Source organism: Phyllobates terribilis, unplaced genomic scaffold (genome assembly GCF_046119375.1).
Source record: "Phyllobates terribilis strain yellow unplaced genomic scaffold, ASM4611937v1 Scaffold_44__1_contigs__length_10104851, whole genome shotgun sequence".
Classification (NCBI taxonomy): Eukaryota; Metazoa; Chordata; class Amphibia; order Anura; family Dendrobatidae; genus Phyllobates; species Phyllobates terribilis.
In genome coordinates, this window is record NW_027362804.1 from 2,584,398 (window position 1) to 2,600,561 (window position 16,164).

Consider the following 16,164-nt stretch of genomic DNA (forward strand, 5'->3'; position numbering starts at 1 on the left):
TAGAAGAGACGTGCAGGTCACAGTAGCTTAACAAGACGGTTTAAATGCCCCTTGCAAGAGACGTGCAGGTCGCAGTAGCTTAAAAAAGCATTTTAAATGCCCCTTGAAAGAGACATGCAGGTCGCAGTAGCTTAACAAGACGGTTTAATTGCCCCTTGGAAAAGTGGTGGAGGTTACAGTAGCTTAAGAAGACGGTTTAAATGCCCCTTGGAAGAGACGTGCAGGTCGCAGTAGCTTAACAAGACAGTTTAAATGCCCCTTGGAAGAGACGTGCAGGTCGCAGTAGATTACCAAGAAGATTTAAATGCCCCTTGGAAGAGACGTGCAGGTCGCTGTAGATTACCAATAAGATTTAAATGCCCATTGGAAGAGACGTTCAGGTCACAGTTGCTTAACAAGACAGTTTAAATGCCCCTTGGAAGAGTCGTGCAGGTCGCATCGCAGTAGCTTAACAAGATGGTTTAAATGCCCCTTGGAAGAGACGTGCAGGTCGCAGTAGCTTAATAAGACTGTTTAAATGCCCTTTTGAAGAGATGCGCAGGTCGCAGTAGCTTAACATGACGGTTTAAATGCCCCTTGGATGAGGCTTGCAGGTCGCAGTAGCTTACCAAGACAATTTAAATGCCCCTTTTAAGAGACGTGCAGGTCGCAGTAGCTTAACAAGACAGTTTAAATGACCCTTGGAAGAGCGGTGGAGGTCACAGTAGCTTAACAAGACAGTTTAAATGCCCATTGGAAGAGACGTGCAGGTCGCAGTAGCTTAACATGACGGTTTAAATGCCCCTTGGAAGAGGCTTGCAGGTCGCAGTAGCTTACCAAGACGATTTAAATGCCCCTTGGAAGAGACGTGCAGGTCGCAGTAGCTTAACAAGACAGTTTAAATGACCCTTGGAAGAGCGGTGGAGGTCACAGTAGCTTAACAAGACAGTTTAAATGCCCCTTGGAAGAGACGTGCAGGTCGCAGTAGCTTAATAACACGGATTAAATGCCCCTTTGAAGAGATGTGCAGGTCGCAGTAGCTTAATAAGACGGTTTAAACGCCCTTGGAAGAGAGGTGGAGGTCGCAGTAGCTTAACAAGACAGTTTAAAAGCCCCGTGGAAGAGACGTGCAGGTCGCAGTAGCTTATCAAGATGGTTTAAATGCCACTTGGAAGAGACGTGCAGTTCGCAGTAGCTTAACAAGACAGTTTAGATGCCCCTTGAAAGAGACGTGCAGGTCGCAGTAGCTTAACAAGACGGTTTAAATGCCCCTTGGAAGTGCGGTGGAGGTTGAAGTAGCTTAACAAGATGGTTTAAATGCCCCTTGGAAGAGACATGCAGGTCTCAGCAGCTTAACAAGACGGTTTAAATGCCCCTTGGAAGAGACGTGCCGGTCGCAGTAGCTTAACAAGACGTTTTAAATGCCCCTTGGAAGAGACATGCAGGTCGCAGTAGCTTAACAAGACGGTTTAAATGCCCCTTGAAAGAGACGTGCAGGTTGCAGTAGCTTAACAAGACTGTTTAGATGCCCCTTGGAAAAGTGGTGGAGGTTACAGTAGCTTAACAAGACGGTTTAAATGCCCCTTGGAAGAGACGTTCAAGTCGCAGTAGCTTAAAAAGACAGTTTAAATAAGCCTTGGAAGAGACTTGCAGGTCGCAGTAGCTTAACAAGACGGTTTAAATGCCCCTTGGAAGAGACGAGCAGGTCGCAGTAGCTTAACAAGACAGTTTAAATGCCCATTGGAAGAGAGGTGGAGGTCGCAGTAGCTTAACAAGACAGTTTAAATGCCCCTTGGAAGAGACGTGCCGGTCGTAGTAGCTTAACAAGAAGGTTTAAATGCCACTTGGAAGAGACGTGCAGGTCGCAGTAGATTAACAAGTCGGTTTAAATGCCCCTTGGAAGGGGGGTGGAGGTCGCAGTAGCTTAAAAAGACAGTTTAAATGCCCCTTGAAAGAGACGTGCAGGTCGCAGTAGCTTAACAAGACGGTTTAAATGCCCCTTGGAAGAGACATGCAGGTCGCAGCAGCTAAACAAGATTGCATAAATGCCTCTTGGAAGAGACGTGCAGGTCGCAGTAGCTTAACAAGACGGTTTAAATGCCCCTTGGAAGAGACATGCAGGTCGCAGTAGCTTAACAAAGCGTTTTAAATGCCACTTGGAAGAGACGTGCAGGTCGCAGTAGCTTAACAAGACAGTTTAAATGCCCCTTGGAAGAGACGCGCAGGTCACAGTAGCTTAACAAGATGGTTTAAATGCCACTTGGAAGAGACGTGCAGGTCGCAGTATCTTAACAAAGCGTTTTAAATGCCACTTGGAAGAGACGTGCAAGTCGCAGTAGCTTAACAAGATGGTTTAAATGCCACTTGGAAGAGCGGTGGAGGTCGCAGTAGCTTAACAAGACAGTTTAAATGCCCGTTGGAAGAGACGTGCAGGTCGCAGTAGCTTAACAAGACAGTTTAAATGCCCCTTGGAAGAGACTTGCAGGTCGCAGTAGCTTAACAAGACGGTTTAAATGCCCCTTGGAAGAGACGTGCAGGTCGCAGTATCTTAACAAAGCGTTTTAAATGCCACTTGGAAGAGACGTGCAAGTCGCAGTAGCTTAACAAGACGGTTTAAATGCCCCTTAGAAGAGACGTGCAGGTCGCAGTAGCTTAACAAGACAGTTTAAATGTCCCTTGGAAGAGACGTGCAGGTCACAGTAGCTTAACAAGATGGTTTAAATGCCACTTGGAAGAGCGGTGGAGGTCGCAGTAGCTTAACAAGACAGTTTAAATGCCCCTTGGAGGAGACGAGCAGGTCGCAGTAGCTTAACCAGACAGTTTAAATGCCCCTTGGAAAGACGTGCAGGTCGCATTCTCTTAACATGACGGTTTAAATACCCCTTGGAAGAGGCTTGCAGGTCGCAGTAGCTTACCAAGACGATTTAAATGCCCATTGGAAGAGACGTGCAGGTCGCAGTAGCTTAACAAGACGGTTTGAATGCCCCTTGGAAGAGCGGTTGAGGTCGCAGTAGCTTAACAAGACAGTTTAGATGCCCCTTGAAAGAGACGTGCAGGTCGCAGTAGCTTAACAAGACGGTTTAAATGCCCCTTGGAAGAGCGGTGGAGGTTGAAGTAGCTTAACAAGATGGTTTAAATGCCCCTTGGAAGAGACATGCAGGTCGCAGCAGCTTAACAAGACGGTTTAAATGCCCCTTGGAAGAGACGTGCCGGTCGCAGTAGCTTAACAAGACGTATTAAATGCCCCTTGGAAGAGACATGCAGGTCGCAGTAGCTTAATAAGACGGTTTGAATGCCCCTTGGAAGAGATGTGTAGGTCGCAGTAGCTTAATAAGACGGTTTAAATGCCCTTGGAAGAGAGGTGGAGATCGCAGTAGCTTAACAAGACAGTTTAAAAGCCCCGTGGAAGAGACGTGCAGGTCTCAGTAGCTTATCAAGACGGTTTAAATGCCACTTGGAAGAGACGTGCAGTTCGCAGTAGCTTAACAAGTCGGTTTAAATGCTCCTTGGAAGAGCGGTGGAGGTCGCAGTAGCTTAACAAGACAGTTTAAATGCCCCTTGAAAGAGACGTGCAGGTCGCAGTATCTTCACAAGACTGTTTAAATGCCCCTTGGAAGTGCGGTGGAGGTCGCAGTAGCTTAACAAGACGGTTTAAATGCCCCTTGGAAGAGACATGCAGGTCGCAGAACCTTAACAAGACGGTTTAAATGCCCCTTAGAAGAGACGTGCAGGTCACAGTAGCTTAACAATACGGTTTAAATGCCCCTTGGAAGAGACGTGGAGGTCGCAGTAGCTTAACAAAGCATTTTAAATGCCCCTTGAAAGAGACATGCAGGTCGCATTAGCTTAACAAGACGGTTTAAATGCCCCTTGGAAAAGTGGTGGAGGTTGCAGTAGCTTAAGAAGTCGGTTTAAATGCCCCTTGGAAGAGACATGCAGGTCGCAGTAGCTTAACAAGACAGTTTAAATGCCCCTTGGAAGAGACGTGCAGGACGCAGTAGATTACCACTAAGATTTAAATGCCCCTTGGAAGAGACGTGCAGGTCGCAGTAGATTACCAAGAAGATTTAAATGCCCCTTGGAAGAGACGTTCAGGTCACAGTTGCTTAACAAAACAGTTTAAATGCCCCTTGGAAGAGACGTGCAGGTCGCAGTAGCTTAACAAGATGGTTTAATGCCCCTTGGAAGAGACGTGCAGGTCGCAGTAGCTTAATAAGACTGTTTAAATGCCCTTTTGAAGAGATGTGCAGGTCGCAGTAGCTTAACATGACGGTTTAAATGCCCCTTGGATGAGGCTTGCAGGTCGCAGAAGCTTACCAAGACGATTTAAATGCCCCTTGGAAGAGACGTGCAGGTCGCAGTAGCTTAACAAGACAGTTTAAATGACCCTTTGAAGAGCGGTGGAGGTCGCAGTAGCTTAACAAGACAGTTTAAATGCCCCTTGGAAGAGACGTGCAGGTCGCAATAGCTTAACATGACGGTTTAAATGCCCCTTGGAAGAGGCTTGCAGGTCGCAGTTGCTTACCAAGACGATTTAAAAGCCCCTTGGAAGAGACATGCAGGTCGCAGTAGCTTAACAAGACAGTTTAAATGACCCTTGGAAGAGCGGTGGAGGTCACAGTAGCTTAACAAGACAGTTTAAATGCCCCTTGGAAGAGACGTGCAGGTCGCAGTAGCTTAATAACACGGTTTAAATGCCCCTTTGAAGAGATGTGCAGGTTGCAGTAGCTTAATAAGACGGTTTAAACGCCCTTGGAAGAGAGGTGGAGGTCGCAGTAGCTTAACAAGACAGTTTAAAAGCCCCGTTGAAGAGACGTGCAGGTCGCAGTAGCTTATCAAGATGGTTTAAATGCCACTTGGAAGAGACGTGCAGGTCGCAGTAGCTTAACAAGACAGTTTAGATGCCCCTTGAAAGAGACGTGCAGGTCGCAGTAGCTTAACAAGACGGTTTAAATGCCCCTTGGAAGTGCGGTGGAGGTTGAAGTAGCTTAACAAGATGGTTTAAATGCCCCTTGGAAGAGACATGCAGGTCGCAGCAGCTTAACAAGACGGTTTAAATGCCCCTTGGAAGAGACGTGCCGGTCGCAGTAGCTTATCAAGACGTTTTAAATGCCCCTTGGAAGAGACATGCAGGTCGCAGCAGCTTAACAAGACGGTTTAAATGCCCCTTGGAAGAGACGTGCCGGTCGCAGTAGCTTAACAAGACGGTTTAAATGCCCCTTGAAAGAGACGTGCAGGTTGCAGTAGCTTAACAAGACGGTTTAGATGCCCCTTGGAAAAGTGGTGGAGGTTACAGTAGCTTAACAAGACAGTTTAAATGCCCCTTGGAAGAGACGTGCAGGTCGCAGTAGCTTAACCAGACAGTTTAAATGGCCCTTGGAAAGACGTGCAGGTCGCAGTATCTTAACATGACTGTTTAAATACCCCTTGGAAGAGGATTGCAGGTCGCAGTAGCTTACCAAGACGATTTAAATGCCCATTGGAAGAGACGTGCAGGTCGCAGTAGATTAACAAGACAGTTTAAATGCCCCTTGGAAGAGACGTGCAGGTCGCAGTAGCTTAATAAGACGGTTTGAATGCCCCTTGGAAGAGATGTGCAGGTCGCAGTAGCTTAATAAGACGGTTTAAATGCCCTTGGAAGAGAGGTGGAGATCGCAGTAGCTTAACAAGACAGTTTAAAAGCCCCATGGAAGAGACGTGCAGGTCGCAGTAGCTTATCAAGACGGTTTAAATGCCACTTGGAAGAGACGTGCAGTTCGCAGTAGCTTAACAAGTCGGTATAAATGCCTCTTGGAAGAGCGGTGGAGGTCGCAGTAGCTTAACAAGACAGTTTAAATGCCCCTTGGAAGTGCGGTGGAGGTCGCAGTAGCTTAGCAAGACGGTTTAAATGCCCCTTGGAAGAGACATGCATGTCGCAGAAGCTTAACAAGACGGTTTAAATGCCCCTTAGTAGAGACGCGCAGGTCACAGTAGCTTAACAAGACGGTTTAAATGCCCCTTGGAAGAGACGGGCAGGTCGCAGTAGCTTAACAAAGCATTTTAAATGCCCCTTGAAAGAGACATGCAGGTCGCAGTAGCTTAACAAGATGGTTTAAATGCCCCTTGGAAGAGACGTGCAGGTCGCAGTAGATTACCAAGAAGATTTAAATGCCCCTTGGAAGAGACGTGCAGGTCGCAGTAGATTACCAAGAAGATTTAAATGCCCCTTGGAAGAGACGTTCAGGTCACAGTTGCTTAACAAGACAGTTTAAATGCCCCTTGGAAGAGACGTTCAGGTCGCAGTAGCTTAACAAGATGGTTTTAATGCCCCTTGGAAGAGACGTGCAGGTCGCAGTAGCTTAATAAGACGGTTTAAATGCCCTTTTGAAGAGATGTACAGGTCGCAGTAGCTTAACATGACGGTTTAAATGCCCCTTGGATGAGGCTTGCAGGTCGCAGTAGCTTACCAAGACGATTTAAATGTCCCTTGGAAGAGACGTGCAGGTCGCAGTAGCTTAAAAAGACAGTTTAAATGACCCTTGGAAGAGCGGTGGTGGTCGCAGTAGCTTAACAAGACAGTTTAAATGCCCCTTGGAAGAGAAGTGCAGGTCGCAGTAGCTTAACATGACGGTTTAAATGCCCCTTGGAAGAGACGTTCAGGTCACAGTTGCTTAACAAGACAGTTTAAATGCCCCTTGGAAGAGACGTGCAGGTCGCAGTAGCTTAACAAGATGGTTTAAATGCCCCTTGGAAGAGACGTGCAGGTCGCAGTAGCTTAATAAGACGGTTTAAATGCCCTTTTGAAGAGATGTGCAGGTCGCAGTAGCTTAACATGACGGTTTAAATGCCCCTTGGATGAGGCTTGCAGGTCGCAGTAGCTTACCAAACGATTTAAATGCCCCTTGGAAGAGACGTTCAGGTCGCAGTAGCTTAAAAAGACAGTTTAAATGACCCTTTGAAGAGCGGTGGAGGTCGCAGTAGCTTAACAAGACAGTTTAAATGCCCCTTGGAAGAGACGTGCAGGTCGCAGTAGCTTAAAATGACGGTTTAAATGCCCCTTGGAAGAGGCTTGCAGGTCGCAGTAGCTTACCAAGACGATTTAAATGCCCCTTGGAAGAGACGTGCAGGTCGCAGTAGCTTAACAAGACAGTTTAAATGCCCCTTGGAAGAGACGTGCAGGTCGCAGTAGCTTAATAACACGGTTTAAATGCCCCTTTGAAGAGATGTGCAGGTCGCAGTAGCTTAATAAGACGGTTTAAACGCCCTTGGAAGAGAGGTGGAGGTCGCAGTAGCTTAACAAAACAGTTTAAAAGCCCCGTGGAAGAGACGTGCAGGTCGCAGTAGCTTATCAAGATGGTTTAAATGCCACTTGGAAGAGACGTGCAGTTCGCAGTAGCTTAACAAGACGGTTTAAATGCCACTTGGAAGAGCGGTGGAGGTCGCAGTAGCTTAACAAGACTGTTTAAATGCCCCTTGAAAGAGACGTGCAGGTCGCAGTAGCTTCACAAGACTGTTTAAATGCCCCTTGGAAATGCGGTGGAGGTCGCAGTAGCTTAACAAGACGGTTTACATGCCCCTTGGAAGAGACGTGTAGGTCGCAGTAGCTTAACAAGACAGTTTAAATGCCCCTTGGAAGAGACGTGCAGGTCGCAGTAGCTTAACAAAGCATTTTAAATGCCCCTTGAAGGAGACGTGCAGGTCGCAGTAGCTTAACAAGACGGTTTAAATGCCCCTTGGAAAAGTGGTGGAGGTTACAGTGGCTTAACAAGACGGTTTAAATGCCCCTTGGAAGAGATGTGAACGTCGCAGTAGCTTAACAAGACGGTTTAAATGCCCCTTAGAAGAGACGTGCAGGTCGCAGTAGCTTAACAAGACAGTTTAAATGCGCCTTGGAAGAGACGTGCAGTTTGCATTAGCTTCACAAGACTGTTTAAATGCCCCTTGGAAGTGCAGTGGATGTCGCAGTAGCTTAACAAGACAGTTTAAATGCCACTTGGAAGAGACGTTCAAGTAGCAGTAGCTTAAAAAGACGGTTTAAATAAGACTTGGAAGAGACTTGCATGTCGCAATAGCTTAACAAGACAGCTTAAATGCCCCTTGAAAGAGACGAGCAGGTCGCAGTAGCTTAACAAGACGGTTTAAATGCCCCTTGGAAAAGTGGTGGAGGTTACAGTGGCTTAACAAGATGGTTTAAATGCCCCTTGGTAGAGACATGCAGGTGGCAGTAGCTTAACAAGACGGTTTAAATGCCCCATGGAAGAGACGTGCAGGTCGCAGTAGCTTAACAAGACGGTTTAAATGTCCCTTGGAAAAGTGGGGGAGGTTACAGTAGCTTAACAAGACAGTTTAAATGCCCCTTGGAAGAGACGTGCAGGTCGCAGTAGCTTAACAAGACGGTTTAAATACCACTTGGAAGAGACGTGCAGGTCGCAGTAGCTTAACAAGACAGTTTAAATGCCCCTTGAAAGAGACGTGCAGGTCACAGTAGCTTAACAAGACGGTTTAAATGCCCCTTGGAAGAGCGGTGGAGGTCGCAGTAGCTTAACAAGAAGGTTTAAATGCCCCTTGGAAGAGACATGCAGGTCGCAGCAGCTAAACAAGATGGTTTAAATGCCCCTTGGAAGAGACGTGCAGGTCGCAGTAGCTTAACAAGACGGTTTAAATGCCCCTTGGAAGAGACATGCAGGTCGCAGTAGCTTAACAAAGCGTTTTAAATGACCCTTGGAAGAGACGTGCAAGTCGCAGTAGCTTAACAAGACGGTTTAAATGCCCCTTAGAAGAGACGTGCAGGTCGCAGTAGCTTAACAAGACAGTTTAAATGCCCCTTGGAAGAGACGTGCAGGTCACAGTAGCTTAACAAGATGGTTTAAATGCCCCTTGGAAGAGCGGTGGAGTTCGCAGTAGCTTACCAAGACAGTTTAAATGCCCCTTGGAAGAGACGTGCAGGTCGCAGTAGCTTAACAAGACAGTTTAAATGCCCCTTGGAAGAGACGTGCAGGTCGCAGTAGCTTAACAAGATGATTTAAATGTCATTTGGAAGAGCGGTGAAGGATGCAGTAGCTTAACAAGACAGTTTAAATGCCCCTTGGAAGAGACGTGTAGGTCGCAGTAGCTTAGCAAGACAGTTTAAATGCCCCTTGGAAGAGGCTTGCAGGTCGCAGAAGTTTAATAAGACGGTTTAATTGCCCCTTGGAAGAGATGTGCAGGTCACAGTAGCTTAATAAGACGGTTTAAATGCCCCTTGGAAGAGAGGTGGAGGTCGCAGTAGCTTAACAAGACAGTTTAAATGCACCTTGGAAGAGAAGTGCAGGTCGCAGTAGCTTAACAAGACTGTTTAAATGCCACTTGGAAGAGATGTGCAGGTCGCAGTAGCTTAATAAGACGGTTTAAATGCCCCTTGGAAGAGAGGTGGAGGTCGCAGTAGCTTAACAAGACAGTTTAAATGCACCTTGGAAGAGAAGTGCAGGTCGCAGTAGCTTAACAAGACTGTTTAAATGGCACTTGGAAGAGATGTGCAGGTCGCAGTAGCTTAATAAGACGGTTTAAATGCCCCTTGGAAGAGCGGTGGAGGTCGCAGTAGCTTAACAAGACAGTTTAAATGCCCCTTGGAAGAGACGTGCAGGTCACAGTAGCTTAACAAGATGATTTAAATGCCCCTTGGAAGAGCGGTGGAGGTCGCAGTAGCTTAACAAGACAGTTTAAATGCCCCTTGGAAGAGACGTGCAGGTCGCAGTAGCTTAACAAGACAGTTTAAATGTCCCTTGGAAGAGACGTGCAGGTCGCAGTAGCTTAACAAGATGGTTTAAATGCCCCTTGGAAGAGCGGTGAAGGATGCAGTAGCTTAACAAGACAGTTTAAATGCCCCTTGGAAGAGACGTGTAGGTCGCAGTAGCTTAACAAGACAGTTTAAATGCCCCTTGGAAGAGGCTTGCAGGTCGCAGTAGCTTAACAAGACGGTTTAAATGCTACTTGGAAGAGACGTGCAGTTCGCAGTAGCTTAACAAGACGGTTTAAATGCCCCGTGGAAGAGCGGTGGAGGCAGCAGTAGCTTAACAAGACAGTTTAAATGCCCCTTTAAAGAGACGTGCAGGTCGCAGTAGCTTCACAAGACTGTTTAAATGCCCCTTGGAAGTGCGGTGGAGGTCGCAGTAGCTTAACAAGACAGTTTAAATGCCCCTTGGAAGAGATGTGCAGGTCGCAGTAGCTTAAGAAGATGGTTTAAATGCCCCATGGAAGAGCGGTGGAGGTCGCAGTAGCTTAACAAGACAGTTTAAATGCCCCTTGGAAGAGACGTGCAGGTCGCAGTAGATTACCAAGATGATTTAAATGCCCCTTGGAAGAGACGTGCAGGTAGCAGTTGCTTAACAAGACAGTTTAAATGCCCCTTGGAAGAGCGGTGGAGTTCGCAGTAGCTTAACAAGACAGTTTAAATGCCCCTTGGAAGAGACGTGCAGGTCGCAGTTGCTTAACAAGACAATTTAAATGCCTCTTGGAAGAGCGTTGGAGTTCTCAGTAGCTTAACAAGACTGTTTAAATGCCCCTTGGAAGAGACCTGCAGGTCGCAGTAGCGTAACAAGATGGTTTAAATGTCCCTTGGTAGAGACATGCAGGTCGCAGTAGCTTAACAAGATGGTTTAAATGCACCTTGGAAGACACGTGCAGGTCGCAGTTGCTTAACAAGACGGTTTAAATGCCCCTTGGAAAAGTGGTGGAGGTTACAGTAGATTAACAAGACGGTTAAAATGCCCCTTGGAAGAGACGTGCAAGTCGCAGTAGCTTAAAAAGACGGTTTAAATGCCCCTTGGAAGATAAGTGCAGGTCGCAGTAGCTTAACAAGACGGTTTAAATCCCCCTTGGAAGAGACGTGCAGGTCGCAGTAGCTTAACAAGAGGGTTTAAATGCCCCTTGGATGAGCGGTGGAGGTCGCAGTAGCTTAACAAGACAGTTTAAATGCCCCTTGGAAGAAACGTGCAGGTCGCAGTAGCTTACCAAGACGATTTAAATGCCCCTTGGAAGAGAAGTGCAGGTCGCAGTTGCTTAACAAGACAGTTTAATTGCCCCTTGGAGGAGCGGTGGAGGTTGCAGTAGCTTAACAAGACAGTTTAAATGCCCCTTGGAAGAGACATGCAGGTCGCAGCAGCTTAAAAAGACGATTTAAATGCCCCTTGGAAGAGACGGGCAGGTCGCAGTAGCTTAACAAGACTGTTTAAATGTCCCTTGGTAGAGATATGCAGGTCGCAGAAGCTTAACAAGACGGTTTAAATGCCTCTTGGAAAAGTGGTGGAGTTTACAGTAGCTTAACAAGACGGTTTAAATGCCTCTTGGAAAAGTGGTGGAGTTTACAGTAGCTTAACAAGACGGTTTAAATGCCCCTTGGAAGAGACGTACAAGTAGCATTAGCTTAACAAGACGGTTTAAATGCCCCTTAGAAGAGAAGTGCAGGTCGCAGTAGCTTAAAAAGACAGTTTAAATGCACCTTGGAAGAGACGTGCAGGTCACAGTAGCTTAACAAGATGGTTCAAATGCTGCTTGGAAGAGCGGTGGAGGTCGCAGTAGCTTAAAAAGACAGTTTAAATGCCCCTTGGAAGAGACGTGCAGGTCGCAGTAGCTTAACAAGACACTTTAAATGCACCTTGTACGAGATGTGCAGGTCGCAATAGCTTAAAAAGATGGTTTAAATGCCCCTTGTAAGAGCGGTGAAGGTCGCAGTAGCTTAACAAGACAGTTTAAATGCCCCTTGGAAGAGACGTGCAGGTCGCAGTAGCTTAACAAGACGTTTTAAATGCCCCTTGGAAGAGGCTTGCAGGTCGCAGTAGCTTACCAAGACGATTTAAATGCCCCTTGGAAGAGATGTGCAGGTCGCAGTAGCTTAATAAGTCGGTTTAAATGCCCCTTGGATAAGAGGTGGAGGTCGCAGTAGCTTAACAAGACGATTTAAATGCCCCTTGGAAGAGCGGTTGAAGTCACAGTAGCTTACCAAGACGGTTTAAATGCCCCTTGGAAGAGACATGCAGGTCGCAGTAGCTTAACAAGATGGTTTAAATGCCCCTTGCAAGTGCGGTCGAGGTTGCAGTAGCTTAACAAGACGGTTTAGATGCCACTTGGAAGACACATGCAGGTCGCAGCAGCTTAACAAGACAGTTTAAAAGCCCCTTGTACGAGACGTGCAGGTCGTAGTAGCTTAACAAGATGGTTTAAATGCCCCTTGGAAGAGCGGTGAAGGTAGCAGTAGCTTAACAAGACAGTTTATATGCCCCTTGGAAGAGACGTGCAGGTCGCAGTAGCTTAACAAGACGTTTTAAATGCCCCTTGGAAGAGGTTTGCAGGTCGCAGTAGCTTACCAAGACGATTTAAATGCCCCTTGGAAGAGACGTGCAGGTCGAAGTAGCTTAACAAGACAGTTTAAATGCCCCTTGGAAGAGAGGTGGAGGTCGCAGTAGCTTAATAAGCCAGTCTAAATGCCCCTAGGAAGAGATGTGCAGGTCGCAGTAGCTTAATAAGACGGTTTAAATGCCCCTTGGAAGAGAGGTGGAGGTCGCAGTAGCTTAACAAGACGGTTTAAATGCCCCTTGGAAGAGCGGTTGAGGTCGCAGTAGCTTACCAAGACCGTTTAAATGCCCCTTGGAAGAGACATGCAGGTCGCAGTAGCTTAACAAAACAGTTTAAATGCCCCTTGCAAGTGCGGTGGAGGTTGCAGTAGCTTAACAAGACGGATTAAATGCCCCTTGGAAGAGACATGCAGGTCGCAGCAGCTTAACAAGACGGTTTAAATTCCCCTTGGAAGAGACGTGCAGGTCGCAGTAGCTTAACAAGACGGTTTAAATGCCCCTTGGAAGAGACATGCAGGTCGCAGTAGCTTAACAAGACGGTTTAAATGCCCCTTGAAAGAGACGTGCAGTTCGCAGTACCTTAACAAGACGGTTTAGATGCCCCTTTGAAAAGTGGTGGAGGTTACAGTAGCTTAACAAGACGGTTTAAATGCCCCTTGGAAGAGACGTTCAAGTCGCAGTAGCTTATAAAGACGGTTTAAATAAGCCTTGGAAGAGACTTGCAGGTCGCAGTAGCTTAACAAGACGGTTTAAATGCCCCTTGGAAGAGAGGTGGAGGTCGCAGTAGCTTAACAAGACAGTTTAAGCGCCCCTTGGAAGAGACGTACAGGTCGCAGTAGCTTAACAAGACAGTTTAAATGCCCCTTGGAAGTGCGGTGGAGGTAGCAGTAGCTTAACAAGACGGTTTAAATGCCCCTTGGAAGAGACATGCAGTTCGCAGCAGCTAAACAAGACGGTTTAAATGCCCCTTGGAAGAGACGTGCGGGTTGCAGTAGCTTAACAAGACGGTTTAAATGCCCCTTGGAAGAGACGTACAGGTCGCAGTAGTTTAACAAGACAGTTTAAATGCCCCTTGGAAGTGCGGTGGAGGTAGCAGTAGCTTAACAAGACGGTTTAAATGCCCCTTGGAAGAGACATGCAGTTCGCAGCAGCTAAACAAGACGGTTTAAATGCCCCTTGGAAGAGAAGTGCGGGTTGCAGTAGCTTAACAAGACAGTTTAAATGCCCCTTGGAAGAGACGTGCAGGTCGCAGTAGCTTAACAAAGCGTTTTAAATGCCCCTTGGAAGAGACATGCAGGTCGCAGTAGCTTAACAAGACGGTTTAAATGCCTCTTGGAAAAGTGGTGGAGGTTGCAGTAGCTTAACAAGACGGTTTAAATGCTCCTTGGAAGAGACGTGCAAGTCGCAGTAGCTTAACAATACGGTTTAAATGCCCCTTGCAAGAGCGGTGGAGGTCGCAGTAGCTTAACAAGACTGTTTAAATGCCCCTTGGAAGAGACCTGCAGGTCGCAGTAGCTTACCAAGACGATTTAAATGCCCCTTGGAAGAGACGTGCAGGTCGCATTTGCTTAACAAGACAGTTTAAATGCCCCTTGGAAGAGCGGTGGAGGTCGCAGTAGCTTAACAAGACAGTTTAAATGCCCCTTGGAAGAGACATGCAGGTCGCAGCAGCTTAACAAGACTGTTTAAATGCCCCTTGGAAGAGACGTGCAGGTCGCAGTAGCTTAACAAGACGGTTTAAATGCCCCATGGAAGAGACGTGCAGGTCGCAGTAGCTTAACAAGACGGTTTAAATGCACCTTGGAAAAGTGGTGGAGGTTACAGTAGCTTAACAAGACGGTTTAAATGCACCTTGGAAGAGACGTGCAAGTCGCAGTAGCTTAACAAGACGGTTTAAATGCCCCTTGGAAGACACGTGCAGGTCGCAGTATCTTAACAAGACTGTTTAAATGCCCCTTGGAAGAGCGGTGGAGGTCGCAGTAGCTTAACAAGACAGTTTAAATACCCCTTGGAAGAGAAGTGCAGGTCGCAGTAGCTGAACAAGACAGTTTAAATGCCCCTTGTACGAGACGTGCAGGTCGCAGTAGCTTAACAAGATGGTTTAAATGCCCCTTGGAAGAGCGGTGAAGGTCGCAGTAGCTTAAAAAGACAGTTTAAATGCCCCTTGGAAGAGACGTGCAGGTGGCAGTAGCTTACCAAGACGATTTAAATGCCCCTGGAAGAGACGAGCAGGTCGCAGTAGGTTAACAAGACAGTTTAAATGACCCTTGGAAGAGCGGTGGAGGTCGCAGTAGCTTAACAAGACAGTTTAAATGCCCCTTGGAAGAGACGTGCAGGTCGCAGTAGCTTAATAAGACGGTTTAAATGCCCTTGGAAGAGATGTGCAGGTCGCAGTAGCTTAATAAGATGGTTTAAATGCCCCTTGGAAGAGAGGTGGAGGTCGCCGTAGCTTATCAAGACAGTTTAAATGCTCATTGGAAGAGACGTGCAGGTCGCAGTAGCTTAAAAAGATACTTTAAATGCCCCTTGGATGAGCGGTGGAGTTCGCAGTATCTTAACAAGACAGTTTAAATGCCCCTTGAAAGATACGTGCAGGTCGCAGTAGCTTAACAAGACTGTTTAAATGCCCCTTGGAAGTGCGGTGGAGGTCGCACTAGCTTAACAAGACGGTTTAAATGCCCCTTGCAAGAGACATGCAGGTCGCAGAAGCTTATCAAGACGGTTGAAATGCCAGTTGAAAGAGTCGTGCAGGTCGCAGTAGCTTAACAAGACGGTTTAAATGCCCCTTGGAAGAGACGTGCAGGTCGCAGTAGCTTAACAAAGCATTTTAAATGCCCCTTGAAAGAAACATGCAGGTCGCAGTAGCTTAACAAGAAGGTTTAAATGCCCCTTGGAAAAGTGGTGGAGGTTACAGTAGCTTAACAAGACGGTTTAAATGCCGCTTGGAAGAGACGTGCAAGTCGCAGTAGCTTAACAATACGGTTTAAATGCCCCTTAGAAGAGACGTGCAGGTCGCAGTAGCTTAACAAGACAGTTTAAATGCCCCTTGGAAGAGACGTGCAGGTCGCAGTAGCTTAACAAGATGGTTTAAATGCCCCTTGCAAGAGCGGTGGAGGTCGCAGTAGCTTAACAAGACAGTTTAAATGCCCCTTGGAAGAGACATGCAGGTCGCAGCAGCTTAAAAAGACGGTTTAAATGCCCCTTGGAACAGACGTGCAGGTCGCAGTAGCTTAACAAGACTGTTTAAATGTCCCTTGGTAGAGATATGCAGGTCGCAGAAGCTTAACAAGACGGTTTAAATGCCTCTTGGAAGAGACGTGCAGGTCGCAGTAGCTTAACAAGACGTTTTAAATGCCCCTTGGAAGAGGCTTGCAGGTCGCAGTAGCTTACCAAGACGATTTAAATGCCCCTTGGAAGAGATGTGCAGGTCGCAGTAGCTTAATAAGTCGGTTTAAATGCCCCTTGGATAAGAGGTGGAGGTCGCAGTAGCTTAACAAGACGATTTAAATGCCCCTTGGAAGAGCGGTTGAAGTCACAGTAGCTTACCAAGACGGTTTAAATGCCCCTTGGAAGAGACATGCAGGTCGCAGTAGCTTAACAAGATGGTTTAAATGCCCCTTGCAAGTGCGGTCGAGGTTGCAGTAGCTTAACAAGACGGTTTAGATGCCACTTGGAAGACACATGCAGGTCGCAGCAGCTTAACAAGACAGTTTAAAAGCCCCTTGTACGAGACGTGCAGGTCGTAGTAGCTTAACAAGATGGTTTAAATGCCCCTTGGAAGAGCGGTGAAGGTAGCAGTAGCTTAACAAGACAGTTTATATGCCCCTTGGAAGAGACGTGCAGGTCGCAGTAGCTTAACAAGACGTTTTAAATGCCC